At 38.6% G+C, this 11,806-nt stretch overlaps 1 pseudogene; it reads left to right on the top strand.

The window, feature by feature from the left end:
- The first annotated feature begins 211 nt into the window (after positions 1-211).
- Positions 212-1,071, top strand: LOC101568816 (annotated as a pseudogene).
- The last annotated feature ends 10,735 nt before the right edge of the window (positions 1,072-11,806 follow it).

Below are 11,806 nucleotides of genomic sequence, written 5' to 3'. Positions count from 1 at the left end.
AAACAAACAAGAAAATGAAAAAGAAAAAAAAAGAGAGAAAGCAATGATCATTGTTTAGCTTAATTAGCAGAATTAAAACAAACTCAGTTCTTTGGGAATTATTTTTTGATTCGGAACATTTTATAGTATTTCTTCAATACATATGCTATATTTTAAAGTAAGTCTCATTTAAAAGTCATCATTAGGAGCCAAGAACTACAGTAGCTCAAGCATGGATCAAAGCAGTGAAAGATGTACAAAACACATTAGCAGTGTAAACACTGGCGAACTTATAAATGTCACAGACAGAAAAGCAAAATCATAGAAACCAATGGAAAGAATAACATACAGGAGGTTCAGCTGGAAAAGACTGTTTATTAAGAATAATCCTAACAGTGCCTGCCTGGCAAGCCTAAGGTCCTGAGTTCAATCCCTGGTACCAAGAAGAAAAAAGTAATCCAAACAAAGGAAGTCTCATTTAAAAAAGAATGTGCTACTCCATAACAAATGCTGGAGACCAGTCCACTTAAAAGGAGGAAAGGTTTGTTTTGGTTTACACAGTTTGGGGTGTCAGACTATTGAGTATTAGCACAATTTGAAGGTTGAAAATGAACAACTAAGAGGAAATGCCCATATGGCAAAGAATAGGAATATAAGAATAGTATCACCAAACCTGTACAGGAAATGAAAATCAAAGAGGAGGAACATAAATAGAAATAAGAAGACTTTAGCAAGATATGCAGAAAAAAAGTTGAGTTAAATGAAGAAAAGCACCAAGATGTAATAAAGAAAAAGCAAGTGGAAATTTCAGAGTTAAATGTGAAGTTAGTAACTCAACAAAAGAAAAAGCAAAATGAAATAATCAAACTATAGCTGGAATCTGGTTCCAAGCTAGCAAGAGTTCGGACTAAATCAAAGCCTTCTCCAGATGCTGCTGTTTCCCCACCAAGTATCTACAGAAGGAAGCCTCAACATCTTCAAGAAGAAAAAAACAAGGAAATTGCAGTTCATAATACCATTCATGATTTGGAGCAGTGCATAGACAATTTTGAGTATGACAGCAAATTCATTAATCACTGTTCACTTTTTTAAGTGCAATTGAAAAATTTATCTCTATTTTTAACATAAGCCTAAACAATAAAAACAGACAGATTTAAAAGTAAACCATAATTATTGTTTGGATTATTTTTAAAGGACCATATATAGAGTTTGCATTATTTATTAGCTCTGATTTAATTTAATAATGAAGGCACAATTCATTATATTAGAGATTTAGTTCTGAAGCATCAGTTTTTATTTAAATGGAACAGATTATAACAACTGGATGTTCTGAATTTGACAAGAAGATAAACAGGTATCTAGAAGCATGTAAAAAAGGTTTCTAAGAAATATTAGATAGCTATAATGAAAATGTCTCTTAAGGGCCGAGGAGATGGCTCAGTAGAATAAATGCTTGCCTGACAAGTGCAAGGGTCTGAGTTCAATCACTGGTTTCGAAAAAAAAATGTCTCAAAATTAGAGGACATACACACAAAAATGCATTTTTTAAACAAGTGAGTTTCTTATCCTTTCATGCTATTGCATTTGTGTCTGAAGTTCTCTGCACTGAGCATACATTACAACATTGTAAAGGGTTAGCAGCCCTCGCCCACATACCCTAATACAGTTGCTGCAGCCTGTACTGCCCTTGTGGGCAAATGTTCTACAGCAGCTCCTGCTGTTCTCAAGCAACTCTAGGGAATAATGAGACTTCTCAGGAATGATGCAGTGGCCTCCACCAATGATGAATCAATTTTTATGATTAGAATAAAGCTAGAGGAAAGTAGGAAATGTTCAGAGATAGCTATTGTTAGATGAAAAGTTCACTGAAAGGAGGAAAGCAAGAGGACTGGAGAAAGCCTCACATTTGACCCCACAGGTATGCTAGCCAACTTTTCATTGCTATAATAAATGCTGGAGACCAGTCCACTTAAAAGGAAGAAAGGTTTGTTTTGATTTTCACAGTTTGAGGTACCAGGCCTTGGTCACTTGGGATGATTATGTTTGGGACTATAGCAAGGCAGAAGCTCATAGCAGGATTGTGTATCTGTAGAGACTTTATATCCTGGTAACTAGGAAGCAAAAAGAGGAAAGGTCCAAGACCCCAGTATCGTCTATAGGGGCACACACCAGAGGACCTTTTTTCTTGTCACTAGGTGTGACTCTCAGAAGTTCCACCATCTCTTAGCCATACAACACTGCCTGTGACACATAGGCCTTTGGGGAACACATATCCAAGTCACAGCAACATGGTTCGCAATAGCAAGTCAGACCCCTCAGATGTGTGTCTGCTTCAGGAAGCAACCATATTCATGTCAGGACATAGAGCTATTATGGTTCTGCTTCTTAAATTGTCAATTATTCACTGGAAGAAAATTCATACTTCATTGATGCTCCTGCCTTTGTTCTTCCCCTTTTTCTTTCCTTTTTCTCATTTTCTTTCCTCTTCTTTTCATCTCACTTTTTCCCTTAATAGTTAGCTATTGTTTCCCAAACAAGGATTGCGATTGTGATATCTTCGTGCTTCTTCTTTTTTTTTTTTTTTTTTTTTTTTGTGTGTGTGTACGTACATACTAATAGGGAAGCCTTTGTCACACTGAGCCACATCTCCATCTTTTTAAAAATTTTGAGACAAGGAATTACAAGCCTTCCCCACTTCTCCCAGCTTTTTTGTGCTTTTTACTTAGTGAATTCTCATTTGTTCATCTAGCAAATACTAATCTGCGGAAGATGTTAATATGGTTACTCTTATTCAACAGGTTTGCTTAGGAAATAGTAATTAAAATAAGAAAAGAAGGGAAAACCCAGACATAGTCTCTGTCTTCAGGAAGTTGTCAGTCTAGTAGAAGAGGCTAAGAATAAACACATTCAAACAATTTTTATTGCTAATTGGAGGGAATACTATGGAAGAGGAGGATAAAGACATTAGTGAAGGTGGCAGTGCCCAGAAAGCATTCCCTAAAGTGGTGGCATTTCATCTGAAACCTTGAGCACAGTTCCCAACACAGGTGATTTTGACAGTGTTTGGAGACATGTTTGGTTGTCCTGATTGGAGAAGAGGATTTAAATTTCCTGGCCATGGTCCATGATCCCAGTATCCTCTTTAAAGACTATGACTTTGATTTGTGTCTATGACAGGAATATATTGAATAAAATATCTATTTTTATTCCCTATAAATTGTATTTTCTTGGTTGCTCCACCTTTCGACAAGACTCCGGTTGTTTCAGGGTGGGGGCAGACAGTACTCTAACATGGGGGAGGCATTGCTCAGCTCCAAACATCAAATTAGACATTTTTTAAACACCTAGTAAAACAATTACCTTGAGTACCACAGTTTTCAGAAGAAGAAAAGTTTTTCTTGGAATTCTGATGCTTTCATATGATTTAGACAGCTACATATGATTCATATCATAGTGTGTCACTGCAAGGCAATTAGTAAGTTCATAGAAGGGTACAGTGTCATGGCAGGTTCCCGCAGAATGAAAAATGTCGAAGATCTGCTGAAGCCGAGGAAGAGGAAAGAAATACCGGCCACCTGGGATGTCCTTGCTTTGTCCGTGGTAGTGCTAGGAGGGTGTCCAGAGCCCTGACATCCTCTGGGGGCATCAGAAGCTTGCCCTGGGCTTCCCAAAGGGGGCCTAAAGGATGCAGATCTCTTAGAGTAGCTAACTACAAGATGGCAGAGCCCCACACGTGGAGCGACTTTGGAGCAGCTGGTAAAAGTGGTCCCAAAAGATGCCCTAGTTCATAGGCTTGAAGTAATGCTGGGACAAATGGCAAAGTGGCTCCTAGACAGAGCTACATAAAGGGCCACCCAACTGGGGTCCGGGTGAGCCACAAAACACCAGTAACACCATGAAAACCAGACTGGAGACCACAGGTCAGACTAGGTGACACACTCCTCTGAGGCCTCAGGAGCTGGCACAGAAGGCTCCCCGTGACCTGGATACACTCCTGCCTACACCATGAAGTCCTTGTGCTCCCTGAGCCTGTAGATCATGCTGAGGAAAGGGAAGAAACTCTTTGGAGCAGGGGACACTGAGGGCAGACTGAATTAAATTTGGGAACTTAGAGTACTGACTCAGAGGATATTAGTTAACCAGAAAGAGACTTCTTAAATTAGAAAAGCTGAACTGTTACTGATTGGTAGTACTGTCAATTTTCCCCCTCTGTTAATGTTTAGCAAATACTCTCTGTGTGTGTGTGTGTATGTGTGTGTGTGTGTGTGTGTGTGTGTGTGTGTGTGTAGACAGGGTTTTACTACATAGTTCAGACTGTCTTTGAACTTACTATGCAGCACATATTGGCTTCAAACTGCAATCCTGCCTCAACCTCCCACATACTGGGATTGCATACCTGTACCACAGCACCTAGTTTACCCTCCTCATTCTAAAACATTAATAGTATATTGGGAGGGTAGGTCAAGGTAATGGCTCCCTCTACTGTGGTAAAGGAAAAACATGGCTTTGTCCTATGGAGTTCTGGGACTCCCTTCAGGAAGTTACTTGGCTGAAGTCCATCTTTTCTGTTGGTTCCCATCTAATTGCTTCTGGTTCACTGACTCCCAGACGAAGGGGCACTTCTCTCTGTACAACACATCTAAGAATTCAATGAAGCAGAGAGAAAACAGGAACTGAAGTTACAAGTCTATTTGAAAGAGAAATGATGCTATATAGCTACAGCTCTCCTTCAGCAAATAGGATGTTTTGTTTGACTTGCTGACCTGTGAGATTTTTAGTTGACATTTTGACCACTTTGGGTGTGGCTCTGTGAGAGAATGCCCACCGTACCTGGCACTCAGGTAAGTAATGAGTACATCACTCCTCTCTCCACTCTTACTCGGATGCATATTTCCTATGGCTGTCAATTTAGAACCTACAGATTCTATCAGGGCTTAAGAAAGCACAGAATTTGAGTTCCTTTCACATAGAGCTCCATTAACATTTTAGGGGCAGTCCAGCTATTTATTTCCCAGTTATTTATTTAGAGGGCAGCAGCCAAGGCCAGAGTCTGAAGGGTGTAAGTTGGAGGCCAAGTGCTAGCTCCCAGAGGGCCTGTGGGCACGAGCCTCCACCCTCCTGCTTTGTGGGCTGCTCCAGCACTGTGATTCTTAGAACAGCTGCAACGTTGCCCGCGCAGTGGGTACATTCTAGGTTTCTGCCCCGGACCAAGCTGGACACTAGGGATGGAATCTGGGAGCTGTGTGATAATAAACACTCACAGCGTCTGGGTGCATGTGAAAGTCTGAGGCCATAGCTTGCATGATTGGCATGTGGGAGCACTTTGAAGCAAAAACCTAGGGCAGCAAATGTTCATTGAAGTCTTCTCTTTTGTAGGCTGTCTGAGTAAATTCTTTTTAAAGTGAGCAACTAGACATTTTTATTTCTTATTAATAGAAGTAATAGAGGCTGGTATAGAGGACAAGGGGTGGCAACATTGTCCTGAGCAGTAATCTCATCCCCACATGCTCTCACATGTCCTCGGTGGGCACTCACTTTCCGAGGGAATGATGTCTCCACTCTTTTCAGGGTGCAGGTACCAGACTCTAGTTATCAAGAATGGAGTTTTCTGACAAGGCATCCTCTCTTTCAGCTGGTAGCATCAAAAGTATCTTATTTGTTTCATGTAGGAATTTACTGAAGATTAATAAAAGTAGCCAGCCCACTCTAACATCCTAACCTTTTTTTTCTCAAATACATTAAATGCTGAAGCTTTAATGTGCATGTGGTCTGGTTCTCAAGGGTACAGGACAAAAGTGAATATTATTTTCACAAACATGTGACAATAACTGGAATCATCTGGGCAATGAATTACCCCAGTGGCCTCTACTCAATCACTTTGTTAACTAAGATGCCAGTTTGTAGCTTCTTAGTTCTAATTGGGATCCGAGGTCCCATTTTATGTATCAAAGTCTTTAGTTCTTTCTCTGTATTTAAAGTGTTCTCCCAAAATTTCATGTGTTGTAAAGTTAATGTCCAAAGTCACATCAGTGATATTTGGAGATACAGCCTTTGGGATACAATTACGTTTAGATGAGGACATAAAGTGCAGCCCCCTTGATGATATTTGTGGTAACAGAAGGGGAAGGAAGAGTATGAAGAAGAAGAGGAGGAGGAGAAGGAGGAGAAGGAAGAGGAAGAGAAGGAGAAGGAGAAGGAAGAAGAGAAGGAGGAGGAGGAAGGGGAGGAGGAGAAGAAAGGGAGACCAGAACTAGCACACTTGCTCTGCCTCTGCCTCATCTTTAGATGTCCTTATGGCTGTCATTGTGCAGCAGGAAGACCCTCACCAATGCCACTGCTGTGCTCTTGGACTTCCCAGGTTCCCAGCCATGATCTCCCTGTGTTCTCCCTGTTTCTATTCTTTATAATGCACCTCATGTCAGGAATTTTGTTAGAGTAGCACAAATAAGATTGAGATAGTTCCAAATAACATAATTTAAATGTGTTTATTATATAGGAAAAAGCACAAGCTTTTTTTTTCTTTGTTTTTTAACAAAATGAAATCTCACAGATTTATCTGGAAGTCTAGAGGCCAAGACAGGGTTGTTAGAAAGGCTCAGGAGGAAAATAAGTCAGCGGTAGTCCCAGCAGAGGTCATTGGGCAGGCTAGGTCTGGGCGGTGTGTCATGGCCGATGTGGCTGGCCATGGGTGTGATCACGCATTCACCATCTTATTTGTTATGTTGAGAGCAGTCAAGGGCTGAGTGCTGGGGCAGCTTCTTGCCTCTCAGCGTTGATCATATGCCCATCCTTGTGTAGTCCAGGAAGGTATGAGGGGACCTGGACACTTACCTGCTCCGTAAGGACAGGAGTGATCCTACGGTAACATGGGTCACAGTGGGAGTCTGAATAAGTGCACAAGGGCCAGAGAACTGACATAATGCTTCTATCCTGCATCCATCTAGAAATGTATATGATTAGTAGCATACTCTGTCAAAGGACAGTTCTACAAATTAAAAAAAAAAACCCTACAATCATGATACTTTAAACAAAAGTTTAAGATAACGAGCATTGATTTGTATATGGCATTAGAAATTAGGATTCTTTTTGGACAGGATATCATGTTTGCATCTTGCACTAGGAATAACTACTACGAAGACAACAATATGCAATGTATTAATTATTGAAACTGCTCTATTAATTGATTTTAAAACTGTCACATTGCTATTTGTTTCTCAATAAAATTAATAAAACAATAGGAATTAGGATTCTCAAGTGATCATCAAATTTTTCCATATTTTATGTACAAGGAATAAAACCTATAAACTCTTTAATAATATGCACTAATTTTAAAAACCATATTTGGGGATGCTTTTCTTAATGACAAATATTTCTACTTCTCTATTTTACTCATATGTAAATTATTTGAAGATAATAATATTCATGAAAGAAGAATGAGAAAAAAAGGAAGAGAGAAGGATAGGAGCAGGAAAAAAAATAGAAAGAAGAAAAATACTATTTGCTGACTACTTTCTTTTCACAAATTATCTCATTTGCCCTTTAAATATGTGGACCATTTTAATCAGCAGATTAAACTTAAAACCTTGTTTACATGAAGTTTTGCCCGAAAGCCATAACAAAGAAAGCAACAGATGATTGAACATTTCTTTGTACACAGTTGGAGTATCTACTTTGAAAAACACTCAACATCATTTGAAAATATATTATTTATTCTATGTTTTAAAATTCTAAATTCTGAGACTGGGAAGATAGTTCAGTGGTCTAAGGGCCTGCCTGGAAAGTGCAAGGATCAGGGTTTCAGCCCCTGTGCTTCATGCCAGGCCTGCCTGGAACCGCAGGTGCATTGTGCTGGCCACCAAAACTGGGCATGCTTTCCTATGCCTGTAATCCCAATTCTTGAGAGGTTGAGACAGGAGGACCACTAAGTAGAAGATGTGTAGGGAGATCCGGTACAAAATTTAAAAAAAATCTAAAAATATTCTTAATTTTGATCAGTATAGTTTTGGAAGTTAAGACAATTTATGTTGTGGCCTAACTTTGCACAAATTGGTAACACATACACCAAGTTGAAGTCCACCCTTAAGTTTTTCACAATTATATGAATTTTATTTTTCATCTTTAAGTATTAAATCAAAATCTACTTATACCTAGAAAAATATTCTCACACTCACATATTAAACCAAAATATTGTTCCCTTAGAATTTTTCACACCTCAACTATTGTGCATAAAGGGAATGTCATGTGTGGTCATAATTTAACATGCAAATTTTTAAAGATAAGGCAAAATTTCAACTAGTCAATTTGTGAAATCAAAACAACTTGGACTTAACTGTTACAAGTTCCTAACTGTATGGTACTATTTACTAGATGAAGTAAATGGTTCATTTACTACAAACAAATTCCTTGCAGTTGTTCTAAAAATCATTTCATGGTTTCAAAAAATGATGACTAAGGTCAAATTCAGATGACTGGAAGAGGCATACACAAAGTTGGAGGCAATAATCTGTACATATTTCAGAAGGAGCTGCCAGTAAAGAGCACTAGAGTTAGAATTATCAAAGACATAAGGTATTATTTTATCACTTTCATTTGTATGGAAAAAAGCACAGAAACATTTCCAAGTACTTATTTTAGCACAGAAAAGTGCTAATGGGGATATCATTAGAGCCCCATGTCATGGTCATCAATGCCAGAAAGAGAAACAATACTTTTTATGGTTTTCATAAATGAACACATTCACAGCAAAATGCACACTATTTGAAACATGTGCTATAGTTTTCCTCTCCATTTGCATTGATTTCTGTTTATAACAGCAAGACATACTCTTAAGGGGATCTGGAGACAAATTTCCCATCTGTTCCCCACATTCCAAATCTCAGTTTATACACAGAATTACTTTACCAGCTTTAAGTAGCTTTTGATTACATTTTAAAGCTGAAACTTAAACTTCATATGGACATTGGAAAAGAAACTGTGAACTGGAACTCACTTAAGGTGTTGTAAATGGCTAATATCAAACCAAATAAAGACACAACCATCTCACCATAAGTAAACTGAACGGATGAATGTGGACTGAGGGACTGCAAAAGAGTCACGGCTAATATTACAGAAGACAAGTTTTGTTTAGGAGTCACCACATAATACATTCACCTCTACCGTAGCATGAGCTTTTTTTCAGGCTTTTTTTCCTTAGCCTCAGTCCAGGCTCCTCTTGATTAGCCAGAGATATGTAGTAAAAATGAAATTCAGTCATGTCATACTATTCCTTAAACCTTTCGCTGTGCTTGGAATAAAATGAAAAATCCTTAGCATGATTTACATACTCCTTTATAATACAAGTATTTCCGGCTGCATCTTCTAAACTCAGGGCTTTATACATACATATTGCAGCCTTTCTGTCCAGGCCATGCTTCTTTCAGTTTTTTGAGGTCTACTTCTACTCAGGTCAAATTGGAAGCACCATTTCCTCAAGAAAGTTTTCCACACCTCTCAGACCTACAGAGGCAGAACAGCAAATTATGGATGAGCACCTAGTCAATTGGCATTAGTGGGTATGGAGAACAGTGAGGAATGATAGGATTCTTGTTCACTGAGTGACTTGGAAAGACCTTGCTGATCAAGTGCCATTTGAGAAGCCCTGAAGTGGCTGACAACAAGGTGTGCTGCTTCTTGAGGAAGGGCAGTCCAGGAGGAGGCAGCAGCTGGTACACAGGGCTCTGAGGCAGGAAGGACTTTGTGTTTGAGGAAAAACAGGAAGGTCAGTATGGCAGGAGCTGAATGAGGGAGGAGAGAGTGCTAGAAGGCAAATTCAGAGGTCATGTAGACACCATTACAAGAAGTACGAATTCTGATCTGAAACAAGAAAAGCTGAAGTAACGCTAGCAAAGAAGCAGCTGGAAAGGGTATGGATTAGGGATTTGGTCAGGGTGCGGTGCAAGTAGGGAGCTAATGAATGAACCTCACTGTTCCTCTCAGCTAAGTGCCACAGCCACGGAGAGCCTAAGCAGAAGAGAAGTATGATATGATATGATATGATATGATATGATATGATATGATATGATATGATACTATCACCCTAGAAGCTATGTCAAGATGTATAGAGGGAGAAACAGTAGTGACAGAGAGATTAGTTTTGTACCTACTCCAATCATTCTGAGTGTGATACCCCAAAATAGGAGAGATGCCCATGGAGGCCTGAGGTCAAAATTGACTTTGAAGGTGGAGTCAAAAGAATGTGCTAATGCGAGGTGAGAGGAAGATGTGTCAAGAATGAGTCTAATGCTTTGGCCTGAGCCATCCAAATAGGAAATAGAACCATCGTTCACTGCAAAGTAGAAAACCAAGAACCTATTAATTAGTGAATGAATCCATTGATGAGTATTGCATCCTATCATCCAATCCTTTTCCAAAAGTCCTGTCTCTGAACGCAGGTTCTGGGGGACATTCTACATATTAACTGTAGCACTTCCTCATTCTTTCCAGCTTCTAGTGTAGTGCAGTTGTTCACTGTTGTAGCACAACTTCAACTTAACTTCCATGTTAACATGGTAGTTCTTCCTCAGTACTCCTGTGTCATGTATCACAAAGTGTTTTTCTTCCTGGTCTCTGTTATCTCTCCTCCTAAGAAGATGAATGATATTAGCGCAGGACCTACTCCAATCAAATATGACCTCCTGAACTTGAGAAGAATCCTATTTCCAAGTAAGGTTGCATTCTTTTTTGAGAGGGGGTACCAGGAATCAAATTCAGGACTTTGCCTTTGTCAGGCAGGTGCTGTGCACTGAGCTATATCCCTGGGCCAGCATATTTTTGTGGAGCACACAATTTAAGCCATAGCAAGAAGAAAATGAGAATGGGTGGAAAAAAGAAAGGCAAAGAAAAGAGTATCTGAGTGAAGGCAATTTACTTAACATTCTTTCTTTGCTTTGCACTAATGATTCAATTCCAACTTACGTAGTATTTTACCTTGTTTTTAAAAAAGCTCTCAGGTGCACTAGTTCTCTGGAAGTCCATCACTTTTAGTTCTTATCATGTGTCCAGCCTGCTAGAGATCTACTAAGTAATAATTCTGGCTGTTCTTTACATAAATACCGAGAAATAAAATTCAATTCTATTACAACATTTCTCATATTTTTATGTTATGAATTCCTTGTTTAATATCTAATATAATCTTATAAACTATATGAAACTACCAGAAAGTAATGAAAGCTTTCAGGCTTTACAGAAGTATTAATTTATATTCATTCCACAAGAATCTTTGCTGAGAGAAAGAAAATGAAAATGTATGAAAATGTATTTGTTCTAATTCAACGTTCACATATTCACTTAATTACTCATTCATTTCAAGTCCTTTAGTAAATGTCAGGATGTCAATCTTGCATTCAGCTAACTCACTTTCTCCTAGAAAGAGAGGAGAGATAACTTAATAGTCAATAAATTTGACAACTGCAATAAGGTCATTCAAATCCTTCTTCTTGATATTTATTCCAATTTTAGTTAAATACCTTCAGAATGCCACTTGAAGATCTTAATTTATTCAATCTTTCTCATCTTATTGTTATTTTAAGTTTATATCTCAATTTTCTATATTTTTGTCAGCTCTCAATTTTATTACTTCTGCATTAGAGTGTACAAAACGTTTCTCTCTTGTTAGTAGGCATATATATTTGAGGAAGGATTCTGGTATATAATCTCTGATTTATAGTTAAGTCTCTTGAAAAACTTTGCTTCCAAAGTACTGTCAATACAAAATAGACCAGGATTTATACAGAAGTCAAGAGAGCTTCAAATACAGTCCCTCATTGGCTAACAGGACCCATGTTCCCAT

Source organism: Octodon degus, unplaced genomic scaffold (assembly GCF_000260255.1).
Source record: "Octodon degus isolate 3935 unplaced genomic scaffold, OctDeg1.0 scaffold00272, whole genome shotgun sequence".
In the NCBI taxonomy this organism is placed as follows: domain Eukaryota; kingdom Metazoa; phylum Chordata; class Mammalia; order Rodentia; family Octodontidae; genus Octodon; species Octodon degus.
Note: the sequence above shows the minus strand (reverse complement) of the source record. Positions and strands in the feature narration are given on the sequence as shown.